The sequence below is a fragment of the Pan paniscus genome, chromosome 8 (genome assembly GCF_029289425.2).
Source record: "Pan paniscus chromosome 8, NHGRI_mPanPan1-v2.0_pri, whole genome shotgun sequence".
Classification (NCBI taxonomy): Eukaryota; Metazoa; Chordata; class Mammalia; order Primates; family Hominidae; genus Pan; species Pan paniscus.
The window spans coordinates 103,007,661-103,019,883 of record NC_073257.2 but is presented as its reverse complement, the minus strand read 5'-3'; the positions used below and the strand labels follow the sequence as shown (position 1 = coordinate 103,019,883).

The 12,223-nt window shown below is 42.5% G+C and overlaps 1 long non-coding RNA gene across 1 annotated transcript in view; it reads right to left on the bottom strand.

Annotated features, from left to right (window-relative positions):
- Nucleotides 1–4,266: 4,266 nt before the first annotated feature.
- LOC117974687 (uncharacterized) overlaps nt 4,267–12,223 on the bottom strand; it is a 38,542-nt gene continuing 30,585 nt past the window's right edge. Inside the window, exons 2-4 of the long non-coding RNA XR_008620004.1 lie at nt 9,049–9,264; nt 8,461–8,619; nt 4,267–4,316 (exon numbers count right to left, since the gene is read on the bottom strand). This is a non-coding gene — a long non-coding RNA (uncharacterized LOC117974687). The remainder of the gene's footprint in view (nt 4,317–8,460; nt 8,620–9,048; nt 9,265–12,223) is intronic.

Below are 12,223 nucleotides of genomic sequence, written 5' to 3'. Positions count from 1 at the left end.
AGTCCCTAAAATGTACTGTTGATTAAGAAAAGCCAAGTTGCAAGAGAATTTACAATATGATGCCATTTATGTAAATTAAGAATGCACACAAAACAATAGTAAATATTGTTTTGGATATACAAATATGTAGTGAAAGCACAAGATCATGCATGGAAATGACACACACCAGCTTCAGGCAGAAGTTGCTCTGCAGAGGGGAGGAGGGGAGGGATGTGAGTGAAGGGGGCCCAGGCTTTAGCCGTATCTTTTTGTCTTTTTTTTGTTTCAAGTGATCTGAAGTAAATATGAGAAAACGTTAACAGTTGTTTAATCTGGATGGTAAGCATATGGTTGTCTGTTTTATATTCTGCACCTTTCCATATGTACAAAATCTTTCTTAATTTAAAAATTAAAATGTAGAAATATTTTTAATAGCTTAGAACCAGAATTCAAGTCCTTTCCCTCTAAATTGTCTTTAATACAATCAACATTTATGATGTCTCATGAGCCAGGCATGGGAGAGCTAGTTGTTCAGAGAGCTGTGGTCCCAAATTCAAAGAGTACAATCTCCTAACAGGGAGAAAGGGAACAATTATTTCTCATTCTTTTCGGTTACCGTTTGATGCCTGTCACTGAGAAAAACAACTGCAGTTTTTCGCTGGAACTAAATATAAATACACCAAGGAAAGACCTGTGTGAAGGGCTTTCCCCAGGGTCACATTCTTGGCTGGCACATCCACAGATGGCAGTCACAGGTTCCATTTGACTGTCAAAATGTCACTGGGTGTTGGTGCCTGTTCTTGTGTGTGTGGCACCACGAGGCCTCTGGGACCTAGGCCATGTCACCGACTGCAGGTAGCAGGGTTCCCCTGCAGCGGCCATGTTCCGTCAGGTGGCCCCTTGGTAGTTGCTACATTGGAGCAGAAAGATGAAGAAAGGAGCTCACATTCTAGTGGGGGAGACAAATATGTAGATCAAGCCATATGGTCCAGAGAGGAGGTAGAAACAACAAGCTAAAAGAATGGGGGGTAGGAGGCTGGGCATGATGGCTCACATCTGTAATCCCAGCACTTTGGGAGGCCCAGGTGGGAGAATCACTTGAGCCCAGGAGTTCAAGACCAGCCTAGGCAAAAAAGTGAGACCGTGTCTCTACAAAAAATACAAAAAATTAGCTGGGCATGGTGGCATTGGCCTGTGATCTCAGCTTCTTGGGAGGCTGAGCTGGGAGGATCACTTGAGCTCAGGAGGTCGAGGCTGCAGTGAGCCATGACTGCGTCACTGTACTCCAGCCTGGGTGACAGAGTGAGACCCTCTCTCTCTCTCTCTCAAAAAAAAAAAAAAGACTTTTCAACCAATCAATACAATTTTTTAAAAAATAGATAATTGGGGGTGGGAAAAAATGAGATTGCAGATTTCTTGGTCTTATTTCTGGCCAATGAGTATGTGAAGATCAGCCATTCCAATTCCATTCTGAAGGGTCATGCGGTATCATCCCAAATTGCTACTGACAGAGAATGCTTTAAGGAAGTGACACAGGAATCTGCTGATTAGGCTTAAAACACTATTCTATTCCCCTCTTCCACCTACACCCCGCCCCCCGCCCAATGCCATAGTGTGGCCACAGTGTTATTCCTACATAGACAACAGGGTCACTCAGTGAGTGCAGATACAATCTGGTGAGTAGAGGGGGTAGAAAGGCAGCCACCCGGCGGGGTTAGGGAGGGAGACAGAGAGAGGGGTTCTAGCAGCAGCAGGTAAAAATGTAACAATTACTGGTGTTTGTTAATAAAGGCCTAAATCAAGAAGTAGACATCCCAGCTGAGACCAGTTTGCCTGGGACAATAGCAAATGGATGGCAAAAAGGAGATTCTGAGGCTACCTCACTTTGGGGCGAAGATAAACTACAGATTGAAATCACAATGTATATGTCTCAGAACTTGCTCTATGATTCCACGGTAGGCTAAATAATGGCCCACAAGGATCTCCAGGTCCTAATCCCTAGAACCTGTGATTGTTTCCTTATATGGCAGGAGGCTTTGCAGGTGTGATTAGATAAGGGTCTTGAGATGGGGAGGTTAGCCTGCATTATCCAGGTGGGTCTTAAATGCAATCATAAATGTCCTTACAAAGCAGAGGCCGAGAGAGATTTGACACAGAAGGAGAAGGTAGAATAACCACTGAAGCAAGACGTTACGCTGCTGGCTTTGAAGATGGAGGAAGGGACCACAAGCCAAGGAATGCAAAGAATTCAGCTCTAAAAGCTGGAAAAGGCAAGAAACTGCATTTCCCCCTAGAGCTTCCAGAGGAGCCCAGCCCTGCTGACACCTTGATGTTGGCCTAGTAAAAATGATGATGTTGGACTTCTGGCCTCCAGAACTATGACAGCATAAATGTGTGTTGTTTGAAGCCGCCAAGTTTGTTGTCATTTGTTACAGCAGCCATAGGAAAGGAATACAGATTTCTTTAGCTGTTTGGATAGAAAAGAGCATTGCAGACATTTGATATGGAGTTGTTGATAGAGTATTCTCCATCAGGTGACAAGATGCTGGCACTAAAGAAGGCAAAAGAGAATATGTCTGAGTGTGTGCATGTCTGTGTGTCTGTGGTAATGTCAAGGTCCCTGGGAAAAAGATTCTGGGACAAAGATTTGCATGCAGGTGTTTACTGGGGAGTGCTGTGGCGAAACAACATCTGTAAAAGGGTGGGTGGTGAAGGCTTGAACTGATGGAGAGTTGCACTCTGAGGCAGTAGCACAGAGGCCTCAGCCCAACCCCCAGGGAGCTGTGGAGCTGAGGTAGTCCTTCAAAGATGGCTCAAATTGAGCAAAGGGGCCAAACTTTTGTACTCCTACATTGACTTGTGGTCAGATGCAGGCTATTCCCAGGGAAGGCATTGCAATCTTGAGGCAGCAACCTTTGATCAAGGACAATCCCTGGGGTGAAACTCAGCTATGGGCCATCAGCAGGCCACATTCCCAGCATCCGGGAGGGTATGTGCTTTTGTCCTGAGATGGGTCAGGACAGCACACCACACAGTATCTGCTACACCATAGAAGCATCCCTCAACCCTACTTTGTCTGATAAATTTCCTGATGCAGAGATGTAAGGGAAGGTTTCTTATTGACCCTCCTCTCAGGACTTTCCTTCAGAGACACAGTGCGAGTCCCAAGCTAGTGTGATTCTTTTAGAAACCTGCTGACAACAGCTCAGGGACACCTAGGGCAAAGCTGCTGACATAACTCTTAAGTGGTTTGGTCTTGGACTGAGGTTTGAAAATAGACCTTCCAATGGACTATTTGGAAAGCCTTCTGAGAAAGCCCCTGAATAAATACCGTAGCCCCTTGCTACATGGGTTAGGATTGTTTTGGCCAGGTTTTCTGGGACTCACACTGTGCCCTGGCTGATAAACTAAGCCATGTAGAAAGCACAGGATCACAGAGCCAAATCCTATCCCAACCATCACACCACACCAAGCATCAGCCAACTCCAGCTTCACTCTCCAATGCTGAGGCTGTAGGACACTGATTTCCAGTGAGCCCATACTCTGGAGAGATCCACTGTCAGAACAACTTTAAGCTAATCAAAGGCCTTTGATTTCAGCCTTTGTTGCTCTAAATCCTGCTAAAAGGCCTCATCTGCTTAAATACTGCATTGAATATAATTTAGTGGTACTGTAGTAACTTGGAACCTCCCAGGGACTCAGAAGAATCACTCTGAACTGAGTGTGATATCTGAAGGTCTGGGGTCTTGTCCTACTTCTGACAACTATAAACTGTGTGACCTGGGCAAACGCTGCTCTCTGAACCTGCTTTCCTCCCCTGTAGCATGAAGTTGAATAAAATTACCTCTAAGATTCTGTCAAGTCTTAATGCTCAAGGAGTCTGTGGTCCCCCTATAAGCATGGAGGTTGCAGAGAATGACATGCGTTTGTACAGATGCTTGCACATCCTAGAATCTGCTTTGTTGGGAGAAAATTCCTGCCATCAGATTTCTTTCAAACGGATGAATATATGAATATATCATGCTTATTTGCATCAGCTGCTTTTGCTCAAAACCAGCAGCTCAATATTCCCTGAATCACCAAAATAGATTGCTTTCATCAGCCTGTGAATATTCCAGGGGCTTGTGCATGAGTGGCCATTACAGTTTTAAAAATCCACAGGATTTTTTAAGTTGAGCAGAATGGTAGAATAGAAAGCCTGCTAACTTATTTGCCAGAATATTTGCATTGCAATTCGTGTCAACTTCTCACCTTGTGACATTGGCAAGCCATTTAATCCCACTGAGCTGCTGATAGAGATGCCAGTCAAGGTCAGCTCTGCTTACCTCACATGGTAACTGCAAATATCAAATGAAATGGAACTCATGAGAGAACTCTGGAGCCTGTAAAGCTTATCAAAATGAAAGCAATTACTATCATTACTTTAACACCTTCAAGGCCACACACAGAGAATCTATTTCATCAGTTGCATTTGCCTGGGAAGAATATTTCCTTTTCAAAGTAGAGGATTTTAGTCAGTGTTGTCAGAATATAAGCAGAGTGAATACAAAGATTTATTTTGCCAGCTTCTGAACTTCCCAAGAGAGTAATTCCCAGCAGTAAGAGTTGCTAAAACAGTGTGTGAGGTCACCTGCTCTTAGCAACAATTGGTAAAGAAAGAAGTAGCCCAGCATTCTCCTAGAGGACTGGTGCTCACAATGGTGCCCTGCAACTGCAAGGGGTAATTTTTCATGCAACCTGCAGCCACTAAGCTCCTGCTTCTGCATTAGTTTAGTCAGTTCTGTTCGCTCCTTCAGAGCATGTATTAGTCGAGTGGCTTGTCTTGTTAAAAGGATGGCTGCAAATGTGAATCTAGTTGCAATACAAAAATCGTAGTCCTTAAGACTTTCCTGTATCCTATTTCTGCTTCCAATTTCCTATTTCTGCAACTTTATTCCTTCCAGATTGCAGAAAGCTCACAGAGCAACTCCTCACCTATTCTCTTCTCCCAATGTGGTCTCTCAGAAAAATCCTACCCATGAAAGAGAAAAACCCACAAAAGGTGTCATCTCCATAAATGCAGCATGCTGCTGTTTGCAGATTTTTAGAAAATGTTGAATTCAACTTCTCTTTCAAAATATGACTGAGAAAACATCATAGTAAGCTAATTGACAGCTGACTTCCTATTCTTCTTGCTGCAAGCTTAAAAGGGCTTTTATAAAGCAACAGCGAAGGAAATGCAAACTATATCAAGATTAGAATGGCTTACGAAACCTCTGCTTTTATTTACATATATTTACTGAGTCTCTATTCTCCCCTTTCCACTCTTGGGAAATACTGATGATCAGTGCTGGTGCCTGAATGGGAATTGGTGTGACAGGTCTGGAGGGGACAGGCTGAGGGCTGGGCTTAATCAGCATGGATTGGCAGGTGGCCTTGTGCACCACGCTGGTGATGGGATCTGTTGTTATAGAAACCAGATTCCTCTGGGAGCACACAGGTAGGGGCAACAGGTCTTTGGGAACAGAGTGCAGATAGTAAACCCTGGAACAGTGCTGCAAAATTCAGTGCAGGCTGACAGGCAGACTCATGCACAATGCAACTGAGCATGACAGTCAAGCACATAAGAGAGTCCAGCACCCTGTGTTCAGGGTTGAAGCTCTGTCTTTCCTTCCTCCAGGCAGATGTCGGTTAGCAGGTGTGCTCTGCCCTCTCCTCACTAAGGCAGAGCTTTGCAGGTGCTTGTGATTATGGAGCCAGCAAGAGTTAGGTCTTCTGGGAGCCTTTCAGCGGTACTAATGTCAGTTACTTGTGGGTTCCTATTTCTTTACAGTCAATTAACTGGAGTTTCACACAGTGTTACGAAAAACATGGATCCATGTGAGTTGCCCTCCTCTTCCTGCTCTGAATCTCTCTCTCACACAGTGTTACGAAAAACATGGATCCATGTGAGTTGCCCTCCTCTTCCTGCTCTGAATCTCTCTCACACACACACAAACACACACACACACATCCACAGGGTAACAAAAATACAAGTAACAACCTTGACACACACTCTTACATAGGCCCATCCTCATCAACCCCCCCTTCATGGACCCACCTTCATAGGTATTTACATTTCTCAGGTTAGAGAAGGCTTGTATTTCAGAGAATAGAGCTCACCTGTGTTTTTAAACATTTCAGCTAGCAGGTGGACGTCTATTTTGATGTAAGGTGGTTGCCAGGCTTGCAGAAATTTGGGTTTGAAGTAATGAAGCTCCATCTCTTTTCAAAACAGCTAAACTGCCTTGGTTATGATTGTTTGTTTTTTAACTTCCCTGAGAGTTTTCATGGTGTGTGGTTTCAAAATAGCCCCGTCAGGGACTCTGAGGTCGACACTTGCTTGCTCACTAGTTTTTCCAAGATATAAGAAATGTGTAGGCCGCCAGACAGGAATAAACCTGGCCAGGGTGGCCTTGTTTTAAGGTGTCTGTGGACCAAGAACCTTTCTGCTCTGTGCCTCTGGACGAAGAATCTTGACATCAATTGCCAGTAAGACTCTCCCAGCCCAGACACCTCATGTTAGAAGTACCCAGTAGGGTTCGTTAACCCATGACTTTGTAAAGACAGCAAAAAAGGCCAACAGAGAGTGATTGACTCCAACTCTGAAATGAGAAGTATGTACAGTTTATTGCACAGGTAACCAGAACACATTTCTGTGTCCCACAAGCCATAAATAATATATAGTTCTGGAATCAATTTCCACGGTCTTTTAACCAAGGACTTGTCTGTAGGCAAATATCTCTATCTGATCCTGTTCAGATCTTTGTTCCTTTCCCTGTTCCAGTTCTCATATATTTGGTGCCCTCTTCAGCGTCTCTTTCCATTTAAGTTTTGAGCCTGTTTATGTGGATGGAGCAGAGATACTGCTATGTGTTCACCCAAGTCCTACTTCTGAGCACAAAGGAAAGCTCATTTCCGAGCTTCCCAGCCACTAGATGTCATTGACTGAGCCCTGCCAGTGAAGTGCTAGGCTGGTGATCAAGGCCACTTCCATGAATGCATGGAGCAGAGCCTTCCTCATGCCTCCCTCATACAGCCATACCTGACTGTGATGGGTGAGGAGCAGATCCTTCCTCATGCCTCCCTCATACAGCCATACCCGACTGTGATGGGTGAGAAACAAATCTTTATTGTGTTACTCTAGCGAGATCTGGAGATAGTTTGTTACGACACTCAGAATAGACTCTTACATCAAGGTTGGAAATACTAACTTTGAGGAATTCTTAGTTTGTCTGTCTACTATAGCTCAAAGTTCAGACTTTGAGAGTATTTCTTGCTGACCATAGATGTACCCAGAACTGCTCTGATCTAATGCAATGCTTATTGTCTGGTGTTCCAAGAATGGCTTCTCTGTATGCAATGCTTGAGTTATCTGTTTTTTTCTATGCTACCTGAGTTTCATTGCATAGGAGGGGTTTAAGTTATGTAGCTTAATGATGGAGTTATGTTCTGAGAAATGTGTCATTAGGCAATTTTGTCATCGTGCAAGCTTCAAAGAATGTACTTACACAAAGCTAGATGGTGTAGCCTACTGCACACCTAGGCTATATGGTGTAGCTTATTGCTTCTAGGTTGCAACAGCATGTTACTGTACTGAATGAATACTGTAGGCAATTGTAACACACTAGTGTTTGTGTATCCAAACATTTCTAAACAAAGAAAAAATACAGTAAAAATATAGTACAAAAGATATAAAGTAATACACCTACACAGGACACTCAACACGAATGGAGTTTGCAGGACCAGAAGTTGCTCTGTGTGAGTCAGTGAGTGATGAGTGAATGTGAAAATGTAGGACATGACTGTACACTATTGTAGACTCTATAAACACTGTACACACCTAGGCTACACTAAACTCATTAAAAATTTTTCTTCAATAATAAATTAACCTTAAAAATTAAACTATAACTTTTTTTTTTTTTGAGACAGAGTCTTGGTCTGTCACCCAGGCTGGAGCGCAGTGGCACCATCTCAGCTCACTGCAACCTCTGCCTCCCGGGTTCAAGCAATTCTCCTGCCTCAGCCTCCTGAGTAGTGGGGATTACAGATACCCGCCACCACACCCGGCTAATTTTTGTATTTTTAGTAGAGATGGGGTTTCACCGTGTTGGCCAGACTGGTCTCGAACTCCTGACCTCACGATCCACCTGCCTCAGCCTCCCAAAATGCTGGGATTACAGGTGTGAGCCACCGCACTCAGCCAACTATAACTTTTTACTTTATAAACTTTTAAATTTTTTGAAAGTTTTGATCCTTTTGTAATAACACTAAGCTTAAAACACAAACACTCTATGGCTGTACAAAAATATTTTCTTTCTTTATATCTTTATTTCGTAAGCTTTATTCTAATAAAAAATTTTAAATTGTCTTTTACTTTTTAAACTTTTTTAAAAACTAAGACACACACACATTAGCCTAGGCCTACACAGAGTCAGGATCATCAATATCACTGTCTTCTACCTCCACATCTTGTCCCACTGGAAGCTCTTTGGGGCAGTAACAGGATGGAGCTGTCATCTCCTATGATAACAATGCCCTGTTCCGGAATACCTCCTGAAGGACCTGCCCAAGGATGCTTTACAGTTAATTTTATTCCTTTATAAGTAGAAGGAGCACAGTCTAAAATTGCAATAAAAAGGATAGCATAGTAAATACATAAATCAGTTACATAGTCATTTATTATCATCATCCAGTATTATGTACTGTACATAATTGTATGTGCTACACTTTCATATGACTGGCAGTGCAGTAGGTTTGTTTACACCAGCATCACCACAAACACATGAATAATGCATTGTGTACTACGTTATGACGGCTACTTCACTAGACAAGAGGAATTTTTCAGCTCCAGTATAATCTTATAAGACCACCATAGTATATGTGATCTATTGTTGGCTGAAACATCGTTATGCAAAGCATGACTGTATTAATAGTTCATAGCATTTTGGTACACACAATGTGAAGAATTCTTCCCCATTGTGCAAAATTCACTCACCCCTGGTTCTTCTCTGCTTAGCAGTATCAAACGTTCTCCAAGCTCAGACTTACTTGTTCCCATCTTGGCATGTGAGCCACATAAACCTATAGGCAAGCCTGGAAGATATCAGCCTTCTTGGACCTCCCATGGAAGATCCCTGCTATACATCTTCAACAGCTGCACACCATCAGGACAAGTTCTTCATAGTGAGACATCGTCAGCTGCCCATAAACTGAGACCTCTTCTAGACCCAATAGGTTCAGGAACAGCTCAGTTACTTTTGAGAACTGGAAAAAAGGACAAATATGGATTAGTGAACAGAGCATGGGATTAGGTTGTGACCTGCATTTTGGTTCAGGCTCTCCCACTAACTTGCTGGGTGACTTTGGACAAGTGGCAACTTCCCTTGGCCTATGGTCCTTGTTTTCTCATCTTAGTATACAGATAATAAATATTACTTTCTCTGGCTAACCTGTCAGGGCTCTTTAATTGTTACAAAACAAAAATGTATAGCATACATAGAAACATGGAAAAATTACAGTGGGAAAAATATTTAAAATTATTTTAAGAAAGCTCATTTATAATCAGATAGTTATGTGTTATGGGCTAATCAGACCTCTGCCAGAAAGAGTTGCTTTTTGAAAATGGACATTATTTTCTTGGGGTCTGTTTGACAGTTTTCCCACCTTAGTGCACATATGAAACTGTGGAACAATGATCTGTGAGTAGGAAAGACATCATCAGTTTTCTGGATAGCTTGTTAGATTAGAGGTCTTGGTCAGTTAGTACTGCATTCCAAATGTCTACTCAACAGCATTAAAGTCAAGTTTGCCTATAATGAAAACTATTAAAACCAAGATTGGACAATTCCATGTCTATTAATTTATCTTATGAGTAGATAAATATGAGAAATGACACACATAAGAAGATATTCACTGTTTGGAACAACAAAAGAGTAAAAACATCTATATTTGCACATAAAGGGGACTGGTTAAGCCAACTACGGAAATCTGTGCCCTAGGAAAACATATAGCTCTATGAATGCTGGAACTCTGATACACTGATATGGAGCATTCCCCAAGAAATTTCATTAAGTTAAAATGCAAACTGCAGAACAGTGTGTAACATACAATACCATTTGTGTCAAAAATTTTTAAAACATGTATTTGCTAGAGAATGCATAAAATATCTCTGGAAGAATATGAAAATGCTGTTTTTATTGTTTGCCTCTGAAGAAGAAACTGCATTAGCTAGGAAAAGATTATGAAGGGGCCATTTGTGTTTTTTACATTTAAAATCATATGAATATATTAACTATTCAAAACAAAGCAAAAATAAAATCAAAATCATGACTAGATCCAGTTCCTTTTTTACAGTGATTGGGTAATTGTAGTAAATATCATAAAATTTACTATTTTAACCAGCTTTTAGTGTACAGTTTGGTGGCGTTTACTACATTCACACTGTTGTGAAGCCATCACCACCATCCATCCATGTCCAGTTTATTTTTGATCCAAAGCTGCTGCACATTTCCATAGAGGACAAGAAACTTGTGCTTCCCTCCCCAGGAGGAAAAACTAGAATATTTCTGACAGCTTCTCTATCCTTTGCTCCCCTCTCCAAGGGTAGGTGAATGACTAAGCTGATGATTTGGAAGAAGGACTGAGGTTCAGCCTTTTCTGGGTTTTCTCTTTCACAGCATCTTGCTTCAGGACACATACATTTTCTGCTCCTCTAACCAGTAAACTTACTTAGGCAGATCTTCCCTCTGCACTGGAAGGCCTGCAGATCTGAGAAGGTGAGGACAATTTGGGAAGAAGGTGTGGGAAGCTCATTTGGGGTGGCTCAGAAAGGTAAGCCCTAATGTGTCCAAGACTGATTCTCACTAATCAGCCTTCTAGAAAAGGAGCTGGATGCAAAGCTCCTTGGAAATGAATTATAGCTGTGGGTGGAAGGCAGCCAATCCCAGTGAATCCCAAGGGTTGGACCCAGCCTCCTGAGCAGGCCAGGAGAAAGGCGGTGGCTTCCCAATCATGAATGCTGGGGGAACAGGTCATGCTAATGTGAACCCAGAAAATTTGAGAAAGGTCTCAGTTAATTTAGAAAGTTTGTTTTACCAAGCAAGGTTGAGCACACGTGCCTGTGACAGCCTCAGAAGGTCCTGAAATGTGCCCAAAGTTGTCAGAGCACAGTTTGGTTTTATGCATTTTAGAGAGACGTGAGACATCAATCAGCATATGTAAGATGAACATTGGTTTGGTCTGGAAAGGTGGGACAACTCAAAACAGGGAGGGAGTTTCCAGGTCATAGGTAGATATGAGACAAATGGTTGCATTCTTTTGAGTTTCTGATTAGCCTCTCCAAAGGAGGCAATCAGATATGCATTTATCTCAGTGAGCAGAGGGATAACTTTGAATAGAATGGGAGGCAGGTTTGCCCTAAGCAGTTTCCAGCTTGACTTTTCCCTTTAGCTTAGTGATTTAGGGAGCCCAAGATATTTTTCCTTCACACTGCGAAGTTGCCACAGTACACAGCAGCAATGGCCAGGCATAGACCTAGCTTTCTGGTTATGCAATGGGAGAAGCTCATGTTCCCCCAGCCACAATCCCTGAGCTGCCATGCCAGAACCTTATATTATCCTTATATTGTACTGTGACCTCTACTTACTCCAGAGGAGGGCTTGGCATTTCTTTATTAACGCAGCTTTAAAATTTCTCAGCCCAAAGGGCAGAGTCCCTTTCCTGAAAGTTGATGTCTGATTCCACCGATCACTTTGTTCTTCTTTAGAAGGCAGTGGGCACTGGGGATCCACACACCTGCTACTATTCTTGTCTTTGTGGTCTCCCCCAGGAATATTGCCCCAACAGAGCAAGTGTGTCTGCTGTCTGGTTGTTTACTGTGTGTATATGACAATTTCCAAGCCAGTGCTACTAGTAATAAAGTTGATGTTTTCATCTTTAGTCTCATGTATCTAAATCTCTAAAGGTTCCACATTCAGGGAGGGGGGATAGAGGAATGACTTATCATCACCTGCTTAAACACTAAGAATTTTTTCATTAAATTGCTAAACTATGACTTTGGCCACCACCTGCTCTTGTAGAGTTTCCCTCAGTTATTTCAGAAAATCCCCTATGACAGACTCTTATGTTTAATAATGATACTTCATGCCCTTGCCACTACTGCCTGTGGTCCCCAGGGATCACTGCCCTGTGGCGCATGGTGACATGTATGATGCGTTTACCATTC